The sequence below is a fragment of the Helianthus annuus genome, chromosome 9 (assembly GCF_002127325.2).
Source record: "Helianthus annuus cultivar XRQ/B chromosome 9, HanXRQr2.0-SUNRISE, whole genome shotgun sequence".
In the NCBI taxonomy this organism is placed as follows: domain Eukaryota; kingdom Viridiplantae; phylum Streptophyta; class Magnoliopsida; order Asterales; family Asteraceae; genus Helianthus; species Helianthus annuus.
The window spans coordinates 26,958,397-26,970,763 of NC_035441.2; the positions used below are offsets into that span (position 1 = coordinate 26,958,397).

A 12,367-nucleotide genomic window follows, 5' to 3' on the forward strand; every position below is an offset into this window, starting at 1 on the left:
ATTATTATATTGTGTTGTTTGTCTATGACGATGCCAACTACGTCACTGTACCCCACACCGGGCCCACCGGTGACACGTAGAAATTGGGGGTGTGACAGGTTGGTATCAGAGCCAACGCTGAGTGAATTAAACACTATCCTAATGTGTTTAATCTCAGTTACACAATTGCACATTCCTCGATTTTCGAGTCTAGACAAGGAACTTAGGAAATGTTCAACATTTCGTTTAATTTATTTTATTATTTATTATTGCATTGTCTTATATATTTTGTTGTGCAACTTGTTTGACTTTTGACAGTAGATCCCGGGCCACCAGAGATATAAGTGCATGTAATTCGTTCACAAGTTTATATTGAATAAATATCCCAAGTTAATAAAAATATTTATGCCTTGTGCATTTAAATAAATTTTCAATCATTTTCAAAATGAGTCAGTCGATTTGTATTTACCAGTGTAAACTGACGTATTTTTCCCAAAAGATTAAGTGCAGGTACTATACGGAAATAGGCTGGCTGTTTCCTAGAGAGCGTCCACAATAGTCTCGCAAACTCGGACGACATTTATCTGTTGAACTTTTTATTTCTATTTTTATTTGATCCGCCTGTGGATCCATTTCAACTACTGTGATATTTATTATTACACTTGTTTAAAAGTTGAAATGTTTCTATTCTGCTTCCGCTGTGCATTATTATATTGTGTTGTTTGTCTATGACGATGCCAACTACGTCACTGTACCCCACACCGGGCCCACCGGTGACACGTAGAAATTGGGGGTGTGACAGGTGTCACACCCCCAATTTCTACGTGTCACCGGTGGGCCCGGTGTGGGGTACAGTGACGTAGTTGGCATCGTCATAGACAAACAACACAATATAATAATGCACAGCGGAAGCAGAATAGAAACATTTCAACTTTTAAACAAGTGTAATAATAAATATCACAGTAGTTGAAATGGATCCACAGGCGGATCAAATAAAAATAGAAATAAAAAGTTCAACAGATAAATGTCGTCCGAGTTTGCGAGACTATTGTGGACGCTCTCTAGGAAACAGCCAGCCTATTTCCGTATAGTACCTGCACTTAATCTTTTGGGAAAAATACGTCAGTTTACACTGGTAAATACAAATCACTACGTCAAATGTGACCTACGGCCACACTTTTTCAAAAACCACCATGTCACACTTTCAAATAAATGTGTGGCTAAAGGTCATTAATGACATTTCAAGACCTTCTAGCCTACTTTTAGCCACACATTTTATTTATTCATGTGACTATTGTATAACAATTCAAAAATTTTAGCCACACTATAAGAAAATTATGTGACAATTACAAGCAACAACTCGAAAAGTGTGGCCAAATGTGATCTACAGCCACATATATTTGTTTCGTGTGACCAAAAACACATGTGTTTGACACGTTTAGCCACATTTTAAGAAAAAAGTGTGACATATATTAGCCACACTAGCAAAGTGTGGCCAAATGTGATCAAAGATCATAGTATTTATTTTCATGTGACCAATAACACATGTATTTGAAACCTTTACCCACACTTTAATAAAAAAACTGTGACACTTATTAGCCACACAAGAAAAGTGTGACCAAATGTGATCTGCGACCATAGTATTTGTTTCATGTCATGAAAAACACGTGTATTCGAAACCTTTAGCCACACATTAAGAAAAAAATGTCACACAAGAAAAATGTGGCCAAATATGTTCCACGGCCACGGTATATGTTTGGTAATGTGGCTAAAAGCTATTGCATCTGGCCACATATATTATATTGTGTGACAAAATGTTGGATAATAGTGACACATAAAATAAAATAAAAAAATATTGTGGCTTTACATAAAAAGTCGTCACACCATCGCCCTTTTTTTATTTTATGTGACGAAATGATATCAAATGTCATTGAAAAATGTGTGACCAAAGATTAAAATTATTTTTTTTTGGAAATCTTTAAAATTCCCTCCAATATATTTTATCCTAAAATTTAAACATCCTCCCAAATTATTTCATCTAAAAGTTTCCCTCCAAAAAAATTCATTTTAAATGTCCCCCCAAAATATATCATTTCAAAACTTTCCCCTCAAATAATATTATGATTTAAAAAAATTATATTATTTAATAAAAAATTCTTACTACATACTTTAAATTCAACGTAATATTAAATATTATATTTTCTAAATTATATTTTTTATAACTCGTTTTCTTATAAATACTATATTAATGTATACATATTAGCTATGTTTATTAACGTTTTCTATTTTATAAACAACAGTTTTTTTAAAATCATATATTTTTAAAGTATATAAAGTTATAAATTTCATTTTATTGATTGAGTAATTTCCTTCCAAACTTATATTTGTCGTTTAATAAAGCATATTGGGTCTTAATATATCAAAATAGACAATTCGTAGATCACATATGTCTTAATAAATCATATTGGGCCTTTGTCGATCACAATGAACAATATCTAGTAGATCATATGTGTGTTAATGGGCGCCATATTGAGACTAAATAAATCACAATGGACAATAGTATACCGTACATGTCTTAATGGATTATATTGGGCCTTAATGGATCATAATTGACAATAGTTTATTATATATGTCTTAATGGACCATATTGAGCATTAATACATCACAATGGACAATAGTAGATCGTACATGTCTTAACGGACCACATTGGACCTTAGTGGATCACAATGGACAATAGTAGATCGTGCATGTCTTAATGGAGCATATTGGGCCTTAATGGATCACAATGAACAACAAATGGATCATACATGTCTTAATGGGCCATATTGGGCCTAAATGGATCACGATGGACAATAATAGGTCGTGCATGTTTTAATGGATTATATTGGACCTTAATGGATCAATATGGATAATAGTAGATCATACATGTCTTAATGAACCGTATTAGGCCTTAATGGATCACAATGGTCAATAGTATGTCGTGCATGTTTTAATGGATCATATTAGGCCATAATAGATCAACATCAACAACAATAGATCATGTATGTCTTAATGGACCATATTGGGCCATTATGGATCACAATGGACAATACTAGATCATATATGTCTTAATGGGCCATATTAGACTTAAAAGTAGGTTGTGCATGTCTTAATGGATCGTGTTGGGCCTTAATGGATTAACATGAACAATAGTAGACCATACATGTTTTAATTGAACATATCAGACCTTAATGGATCATAATGGATAATAGTAGATCAGAAATGTCTTAATGGGCCATATGGGGGCCTTAATGGATCACAATGGAAACTAATAGATCGTGCATGTCTTAATGGATTATATTGGGCCTTAATGGATCATAATGGACCATATTGGGTGTTAATCACGGTGGACGATAGTAGATCATACATGTCGTAAAGGACAATATTGGGCCTTAATAGATCACAGTGGACGATAGTTGATCATACATGTTTTAACGGAACATACTGGGCCTTAGTAGATCACGTCAAGTTTTAAGCCGAGTATGAGGCATGATTTTACAACCAAGTATGGGTATAGAATTAGCCATACCTGACCCATTGCGCCATCTCTAAATTTACATATAAGATTTACAAATAAAACATAACTTCCATTTACTTTATAAAACTCTCTATTAGGGATGAACATGGTACTAGACCAGTACCGAACCTGTACCGGTATGAAGCACCAATACAGGAAAACAGGGAAAATGGGTACTGGTACCGGATATACCAGTTCGGTACCGATATTTACCGGTAAATAGACCAAAATACAAATGTCGAACTGGTACTGGTTCCGAAAAAATGAAAAAAATGTATACCGATATCGAATATACTTGGTAACAAACGCTTATCCCCCCTCCGTACGTATTAATTTATGTAAAATCTATATAAATATATTAGTTTGTGTAAATAATAGTTTATCAACCACTAAAATTTTGGTCCAAAAATTTCAAAATTTTTCAGATTTTCACCGCTAAATTTCAGTTTCCCTCTACATCTCTATTCTAAACCCTACTCCCTCCTTCCCCAATTGCAAAACACTCCATCTCACCAAAACTTCCAGTAGTTGCAGGTTTCATGTTTCAAAACTTATCGTTTTTCTTCAATATCATGCCACCATACATCCACTTCCTCAACTTCTTCTAATTATCCACTTACTCCACCAATACCACTTCATCTCCCAAAAAAAACCTAATATTAATCGATTCCGTACACTTCACCAACACCTCAATAATCCTCACCGAACCCCTCCCCCTACCTGCACATCCCCATCACCCCAAAAACCGGCCGCATCCTTTACATCTGCATCCTTCACATCCTCATCGTCCACCAAAATTAAAAGCCTCTAAATCTCTGATATATTTTCTTTATACTAGGCCCAAAATTGAAAGGCCCAATCCTTACTATGAAACTGTGAAAGAAATGTGAAACTGTGTTAAAGGCGGATAATGAATCGGACATTCAGACGTACGAAGCGAATGAATCGATTAGGAATTGATTACCCTCGTAACCTGCGGCGTCTGTTGAGTAACCATCTTGGAATCAGATTAGGGTTTACCCCTGTGTTGTCAACTACATATACGTAAGCCGCCCCCTGCTCTAATACAGTAGCTTCAGGGCAAGATGATCGAGATGTCTGGTTCACTGTTCATGTAAGTTGTGTTCCTCCTTTTTCATTGATTAAACATTTATTGTTTTTAAATGTCGTTGATTTGTGGATTTTCCTGTTTGAATTTGTTCTAACCAATTTTTGATGTTTGGATTGTGTGTTAGCCATCGTCCGTTCAATGTGGATCGAGTCATAACACGTGGATTGCTCAAAGGGAAATTTCCAGTTCATGGCTCAAAGGCAGTAACCTGTATTTCATACTTGTTTGCAACTCCAACAAGCTTTAAAGACTCCATACTACAACCTAAACAATCTTGTTTTCATAAAATGAACTTGATTTTACATGTATGTTCAATATGATTTTATTAAAACTGTTGTTATGCTTTGTTACTTACTTGATTTTAAACAAAAGTGCAGATTTATCAAAATACGAAGTTGATTTTGGGATTCAAAAGGTGAAGAGATGCAGAAAGGAGTTGAAGAATTCATGGAGCTGAGACAACAAAAGCAAAACAAAGAAGAAAAAACAGCCGGTGGTGCTAGTTGACTTTATTCGTCTATTTGGAACCGTAAAAGTTGGGCCTCGCGTTTGTCTTCTTCAAAAAGTGGTGATTTTGATTCAGGTTTTGTGTCTTTTTTTTTTAATAAATTAGGGCTTGTTTTATGTAAATGTATGTTTATTGGTAATAATTTGTGGTTTAATTGTTGTGTTTTTTTTGCGATTTTAGCTGTGTTTATTACGGAATTTGAAAAATTAAAACAAAGAAATTGAATTTTGGAAATAAAAAGTGTGATATTATAAGTGTGATATTGTTGGTGTTGGATCAGTGTTGAAAGAACTGAAGTGTTTGGGGTATAAAAAAGTTAAGGTGTGTTGGTTGGCTGGATGGTGGGGGTTGGCTTTTGTATTTACTTGTTTATTAATTTGATCGGTAGTCGTATATTTGATAGTTTGGGTATAATAACGTTACATAGGGGCTCAATATATAGAATTTGATATTACACGCTTTTTTGTCATCTTTTAGATCAATTTTTGTTTGAATGTTGATTTTTTTTTATATTTACCATATACAGGTTTAAAGCATAGCCTTGAGCATTATTTTAATTATTGTCTGCTAAGTGCTAATTATTTGTTGATTATTTCTATTTTGAGATTAATTGATTGCTTATGTGTATGTATATATGTATTGAATTCTGTTTGATTAATCTGTTTATGAAGTCTCATTTTTGATTATTGATGAATTTAATGTATCTGTATGATGATATAATCTATCTATACTTTGTGCTTTTTGTATCTCTAATTTTAGCTTTTGGTTGTTCGGTATCGATACAGTTTGCTTGTGTCTTCAAGTTTATAAATGGTCATCTGTTTTCTTTTTTAAATTTTAATTCACATTTTTTGGTTTTTCTTCTAGTTGTGTATATAGTATTTTTTTTTGTGTGGATTTGGTTATATATGTAATATTGGGGATTATTGTTAGTTTAAGCATTAAATATTTTATTGATATCTGATGTGGTTATATTGGTTTAGGTGAACTAGCTGTGGCATTTGGTGTTAATGTTACTTTGCACTTGAGAAGTAGTAGAGGAAGCAATAAGCAAGTGGGGATGGGCAAACTGTCTCCGAAAGAGAAAACGTCGAAATTCTCAAAGCCGAGAGGCGGATGAATCTCTTGCTCATATTTGAAATAGCAAAGTGTCAACTTCAATGTCGTGTATAGATATTGGGAAGGGAATAGTTGATGCTATGGTGCAGAGAATATTGTGTTTCAGAAATAATGTGCCAATGGCATACCTACTCCACCAGCACACCCAAGATATAGTCATGTGGCTGGACCGCTTGATATGGTCAAGGGGAATAATTTAATAAGAACACCCAAGATGCAACACCCTAATGGAGATGTGTTTGATTATGAGAACACCTCTGCAAATGTTGAAGCTGCGGTAATAAACATATTGCTACTTAATTGGTTAATGATAATCATTTGTATTGATTGATTGCTGAAGTTATTTGTGTTATTGATATGATTGTAGAAAGAATGGAGAGAAAGAAGAGATGAATTTGGGAAGAAAGTGGGAAGGTGTGTGAGGAAATCACAAGAATTCATGTAAAACAGGTATGTCTGCTTTAATTTAAACCAACTACTTTCGGTTAAAGATAGTGAGGCTAATACTGACGTGGGAGTATTAGAGTTAGGAAACGAGCATTCATGAAAACAGATCACATTGTAACTTAGATGAGTGGCCTCTTTTAAATGGGGTGACTTTATCATTCAGTTGATGGTAAATAGAACACAATTATTTTATTGGCTGTGAAGTTATTATTATTTTTTTAATGCTTTTGGCTATTTTTGAAGAGGAAGCTCTCTAATTTGCAGTGGATGGCAATAGAATTTTTGGCTATTGGAACAACCACAAGTCAGATGCTATTACCAGTCACATGTCTTCACCCTTGTAATTTCTATTGCGCATAAACTTTTAACTGATATAAATGAGAAGATTTTATTGAAAATATATAAAATAGGACTTGATAGTTGATACTTACAATTTGTTCAGTGATGTAACTGCTTGTAAAATCTACTAGTGAGATGGTACCTTATTGAGCTATCGGTTATTCTGATATAGGTTAAAGGATGTGGAGAAGCATCTTGTGACTCCATATTCTCATCATTAATCCGGAGATACATGTTGGACATCATGTCTGTTTGTCTTTCGGTCCTGGCTGGGTTTATACTGAATTCTTGATGAAGATGAATAATGACACCTTGTATAATATATTGGCAGAATGTTTAGCACTTTAGTGGTATACGTAGGTTTCCTTATTCTTTATCATTTTTTTGTTTTATAGTAGAAAAATGTGATTATGATGTTATAGGGTTGCCTACTACATGTTTATTTCAAGTTTGGGGTGATATTTATCATGGGGCAGCTTTTTCTGGATGATTTTAGAGGAGGGTTTGAGAATGGGCCGTGGTGGATTACCATCACAACATGGCTGCTGGTATTAAATCTAGGTTCGACTAGACTAGTCTTCTGGTGTCATGGTTAATGAAGTAAGCCGGCAATATCATAAAGGTTGTTACATTCTATGTTGTTTTAATGAAGTTACCAAATGTACAGTTGTGGAAAGTATGTTATATCATGAGGATGGCTTCTAAACATTCTATGTTTTAATTTTCAGGAGCTAGCTCAAAAGCACACTAGGAGTCTCTTCAGCTCTACGTGCCGGTTCTTCGACAACATTCCTATCCCCTTCATCTTCTCTGAGAGCAGGTAATAGTTGTACTTTGATCATATTAATTGCATTCTTTTTTTTTCCAGATTGGATTTTTGAAACTAACATTTTAGTTCACCTTTCACAACAGGCGAGTGATCACCATTTCTGAAATCGGAGGAACTAGAATCATTCAAAGACAAGAAAGAATTAGAAGCAAAACCTGTGAGTTATTTGTACCCGTTTTCCATTTGGTATTTGCATTGGCGAGCATGTATTCGGGCATGCTTTTATTGGGATGGAGCAGTTCAGAAGCTTGGATCTCATTGATGTCGGGTGACTGGTCATCGATTTTGCAATCAAATCTTGGAGCATTTATTCCACAGGCAAAACAAGTGGATATAAATTTGCAACACTTTCAAGTCTAAAAGCAGTGAGTATATGGATTCGAAGACAACAACCTAGAATTAGTTCTTAGTTTATGTGTAGAGGCATTCCGTTTGAAACTTTTGTAGATAGGTTTTGATTAGAAGTTCATGTTTTTAATTAGTATTGAAATTGAAAACTTATGTATGGATTTTGGTTTATTATTGTTAATTAATATTATTTGGTTTTTATATTTTCTTGTGGTTACTGCTGTACTAATTTTATAAAAAAATGAAACTAAAATGGCTAATCATATTATGTGGTGGAATCGCAACAAATGTCATGGAAAAACAAATTATGTGTGACAAAAAGTTAGATAATAGACACACTTAAAATTACACAATTTCATGTGGCTATATATAACCATTAGCCACACCTTCATGACATTGTTTTTTGTATGTGACAAAATTATAGCAAAAATGATGGGAAAAAAATATGTGTGACCAAAGGTTAGACAATAGCCACACTTAACATTACAAAAGAGTTGTGTGTCTATTAAACGGTTTTAGCCACACTTGCAATAAATTAATGTAACTATATAATAGAATCGGCCAGAACTCGTGACATTGTTTTTTGTTTGTGTGACGAAATTATAGCAAATATCATGGGAAAAACAAAATGTGTGACCATAGGTTAGACTATAGCCACACCATAGTCACTTTGTTTCTTGTTTGTGTGACATGATGATAGAAATCGCCATAAGACAAAAAATATGTGTGACCAAGGTTAAATAATAGTCACACCTAAAATTACAAGATTTCGGATGGCTATAAATAACCATTAGTCATATCATAATCACTTTGTTTTTTGTTTGTGTGTCTGTATAATAGAAACAACCACACATACAATAGGTTCATGTGACTATCTAATAGAAACGACCACACTCACAATAATTCATGTGGCCGTTGCTACCCCTTAGCCACATTTAATGGGCAAAATGCTTGATTACAACAACCTTTTTTGCCACACTCTTTTTTAATTGATGTGGCTAAAACAAAATTTTTGGGTAATTTATATGACTATATAGTAGTAAAGGTCACACTTCAAGTAAATTCATGTGGCCGTTGCTACCCTTTAGCCACACTTAATGGAGGAAATGTTAGATTTTAACCAAAAATGTTGGTACCCTTTAGCCACACTTTCAAGTTGTACTGCCACTAAAAAGTGTGTGTGGCCATATAATACCTACGATGACTCGAGCTTTGGTCACACTTGACCTGAAAAAAATACGTGAGGCGAAAGACATATGGTCACACTTTTTTTGTGTGACTGTATCTCTATTTTGGCGTAGTGAATCGACTGACTCATTTTGAAAATGATTGAAAATTTATTTAAATGCACAAGGCATAAATATTTTTATTAACTTGGGATATTTATTCAATATAAACTTGTGAACGAATTACATGCACTTATATCTCTGGTGGCCCGGGATCTACTGTCCGGGCTAGAGATTTAATTGACACACCACATCAAAGAGTTATACACGACGGGTGTACGCCTACACCCCGTGCTCTGGTCGTGGCCATCTCGTAAGATAATGCCAAGGATATCCGGGACATGGTCAACAACCCCCCAAAGCCTTTAAGTAAGACAAAACTGTTTAAACGAAAACACACAAGCTATTCAAGACTGAACACCCATAGGGAGCAGGACTTGTGCGCCCGATCAAGCGGTATTTTAAATACCGTACCCCAAGCCCGTATAGGGAAAATAAGTCAAAAATGTATTTACCTGAGCAAGTATAAGTCACAAACGATAAGTGGTGGTAGCTTTTACCGGGCTTCCTAATCTGGAACAAAGGTTTATAATTAACCTATTAGATTCCTAACGGTCTTTTATTTAAGCTTAAGCTTTGACCGGTTAGTTTTTGGAATGATACGGTTTACGCACGATTAAGCGAAAGACCGGATAGAATGTGATTTAGACCCGACAAGTTTGTATACTTGTATAATATGGGTATACTAAATACATTCTGGATTTTGAGATAAAAATGATATCGTTTGACCCGTTTCGGTCAATTTACGCAAACTAGTTACGTAAACCGAACCGAACGCGAAAAGGGCGATACGGGTAGCCAAAAGATTCAAATGCGAGTTCCCTGAATTAATATGCTTAGAATATGATATTATATCAGTAAGTTATGTTCTACATTGCCCGGGAAAATTTTAAACTCAATTTATGCCTTAGAAGGGCATTTTGGTCATTTAAAAGATAATAAAAGGGTAAAATTAGAAATCTGAGTTTCGGGTCTGGTTCATACAGTAAATATACTTAATATAACATATTATATCAGTAGGGTATGACCCATATACCAAATATATCATTTAAAACCAAACTATGCACCGTAGGGGCAATTTAGTAATTTCACAAGGGCTAAAAATGCCAAAACTGGAAACCTGAGTTCAAAATATCATACTTACTGTTATTATATGAAAATATGTGATTTACATCAGTAGGTATAAGTTTTATAGGTTTAAAACAAGTACAACGCTTACTATGCGCTTAAAACGCTAAAAATACGATTTAAGGGCGTTTTCGGGTTTTCACAGTAAATCTGAGATTTTTATATTTCCAGAAGTCTTATAATAATTTATTCATCATACAAAATCAGTAGAAAAAGGTTTCGGGTCAAACGGATGTGTAAAACTCCTTTTATAGCTAAAACGGTCAAAACCGACATAAGCCGATATGACTAGATGATCTAGGATCCGTTCAGCCAAAAATTACTTAAAAATCATCAAAATTCCCAGAATATTATATATAATCAGTTGGTAAAAAGTTTTGTACCAAAACGTGGCCAGAAACGGGTTCTACGCAAAAAGGACCGTTTATGTAAATTTATAATATAGTTTACGCTAATGGCCATAACTCACAATCTGGACCACCAACTGATCCGAAACTTTCGGTGCAAGTTTATATAATAAAAATAAAGATTTCTATCCTTTCACTTTTCCAAAAATCCCGTTTTAAATCAAAAAGGGCAAAATAGTCAACTTTATGCATAAACCGGAAACAAGCATTCGAATAGGCTAAACATAGACTCAATCAACGAAAATTCCAGAAGGTTTATCTAAACTAAAAATAGACAAAAATACTTTCCAATACAGATCTTGTACATGCATGTACGAATCCGAATCGATAGTCTACGAAATAATCGTTTTACAAGACTTTCGGTTCCGATTCGTGGCTATACTATAGATTCTCGAGTTGATGATGATTAAAACACATTTATATATATGCTACAAGTTATTTTCAATGATCAATCAGGTTGCATGTCATCTATATCATTAATCATGTCATTTTTCGCAAAAATCACTTCTGTTGACTTTTTAGAAATAGGTTTGACTCGACATTAAGCATGCATGTAGTGGGAATCAGTTAGTACCCTTTAGAGAGTTTGTTTCCCACATAAATACCAATCTATAACAAGTTTCAATTCGATAAATTACTGAAAGAAATCCGTTTAATCAGAAAGTCAAAGGTTATGAACACCCAGTTTGACTTTTACTAATAATCACAACAAGAATGGATTAGAGAACGAATTGAAGGCTTACAATGGTCCTAAAGATGTTTAGTGGACACTAGAAGTCGGCCTTGTTGATCAGATTTCCTCCAGAGAGCTTTTCTTGAGAGTTCTTGAAAGAGTGCTCCTTGTTTACTATGGAAAATGTCCAAGAATGAGCTTTGATCTTGTTTAAATGCTGAATTCCAGAGGTTGCAGAGGTTCTTAGATGTCCTAGGCATGCATGGGAGCTGATTGGAGTACAAAGGAGGTGGAATGAGCTGTAAACAATTTAAATTCGGACCCAAATCAGCTGAATTCGCGAAACTGAGGTTCTGGGCAACCTTTACGGACCGCAAGCCCCTCCCCATACGGTCCGTAAGGGCCTGGTCTGCAACCAGCAACTTTCAATGTTTGGCAGATTTGGCCCCTGGACTTGTACGCGATGTTTCGGCTACTTTTCTCGACCCGTAAACCCCCAAACTTGGTTTTTAAGAACCTTAGGACATTTACCAACATGGTAATGCCCTCGGATAACTTTGCGCTCAACCGAAAAGCCCTGAATTCGACGTTGACGCTTTTAGTCCCTTAAGTACGGTTTTGGCCATAACTTTCTCAT

General features: G+C 34.7%; 1 long non-coding RNA gene across 2 annotated transcripts; it reads left to right on the forward strand.

Annotated features, from left to right (window-relative positions):
* The first annotated feature begins 3,956 nt into the window (after positions 1 to 3,956).
* On the forward strand, positions 3,957 to 8,439 carry LOC110877342. 2 transcript variants are annotated; one of them, XR_004866785.1, is made up of 8 exons: positions 3,957 to 4,649; positions 4,771 to 4,951; positions 5,019 to 5,229; positions 6,138 to 6,550; positions 6,641 to 6,723; positions 7,232 to 7,681; positions 7,788 to 7,879; positions 7,972 to 8,439. It is a non-coding gene; the product is annotated as an uncharacterized LOC110877342 (long non-coding RNA). The 2 variants fall into 2 exon arrangements; XR_002556961.2 differs by having other exon boundaries at positions 5,024 to 5,229.
* The last annotated feature ends 3,928 nt before the right edge of the window (positions 8,440 to 12,367 follow it).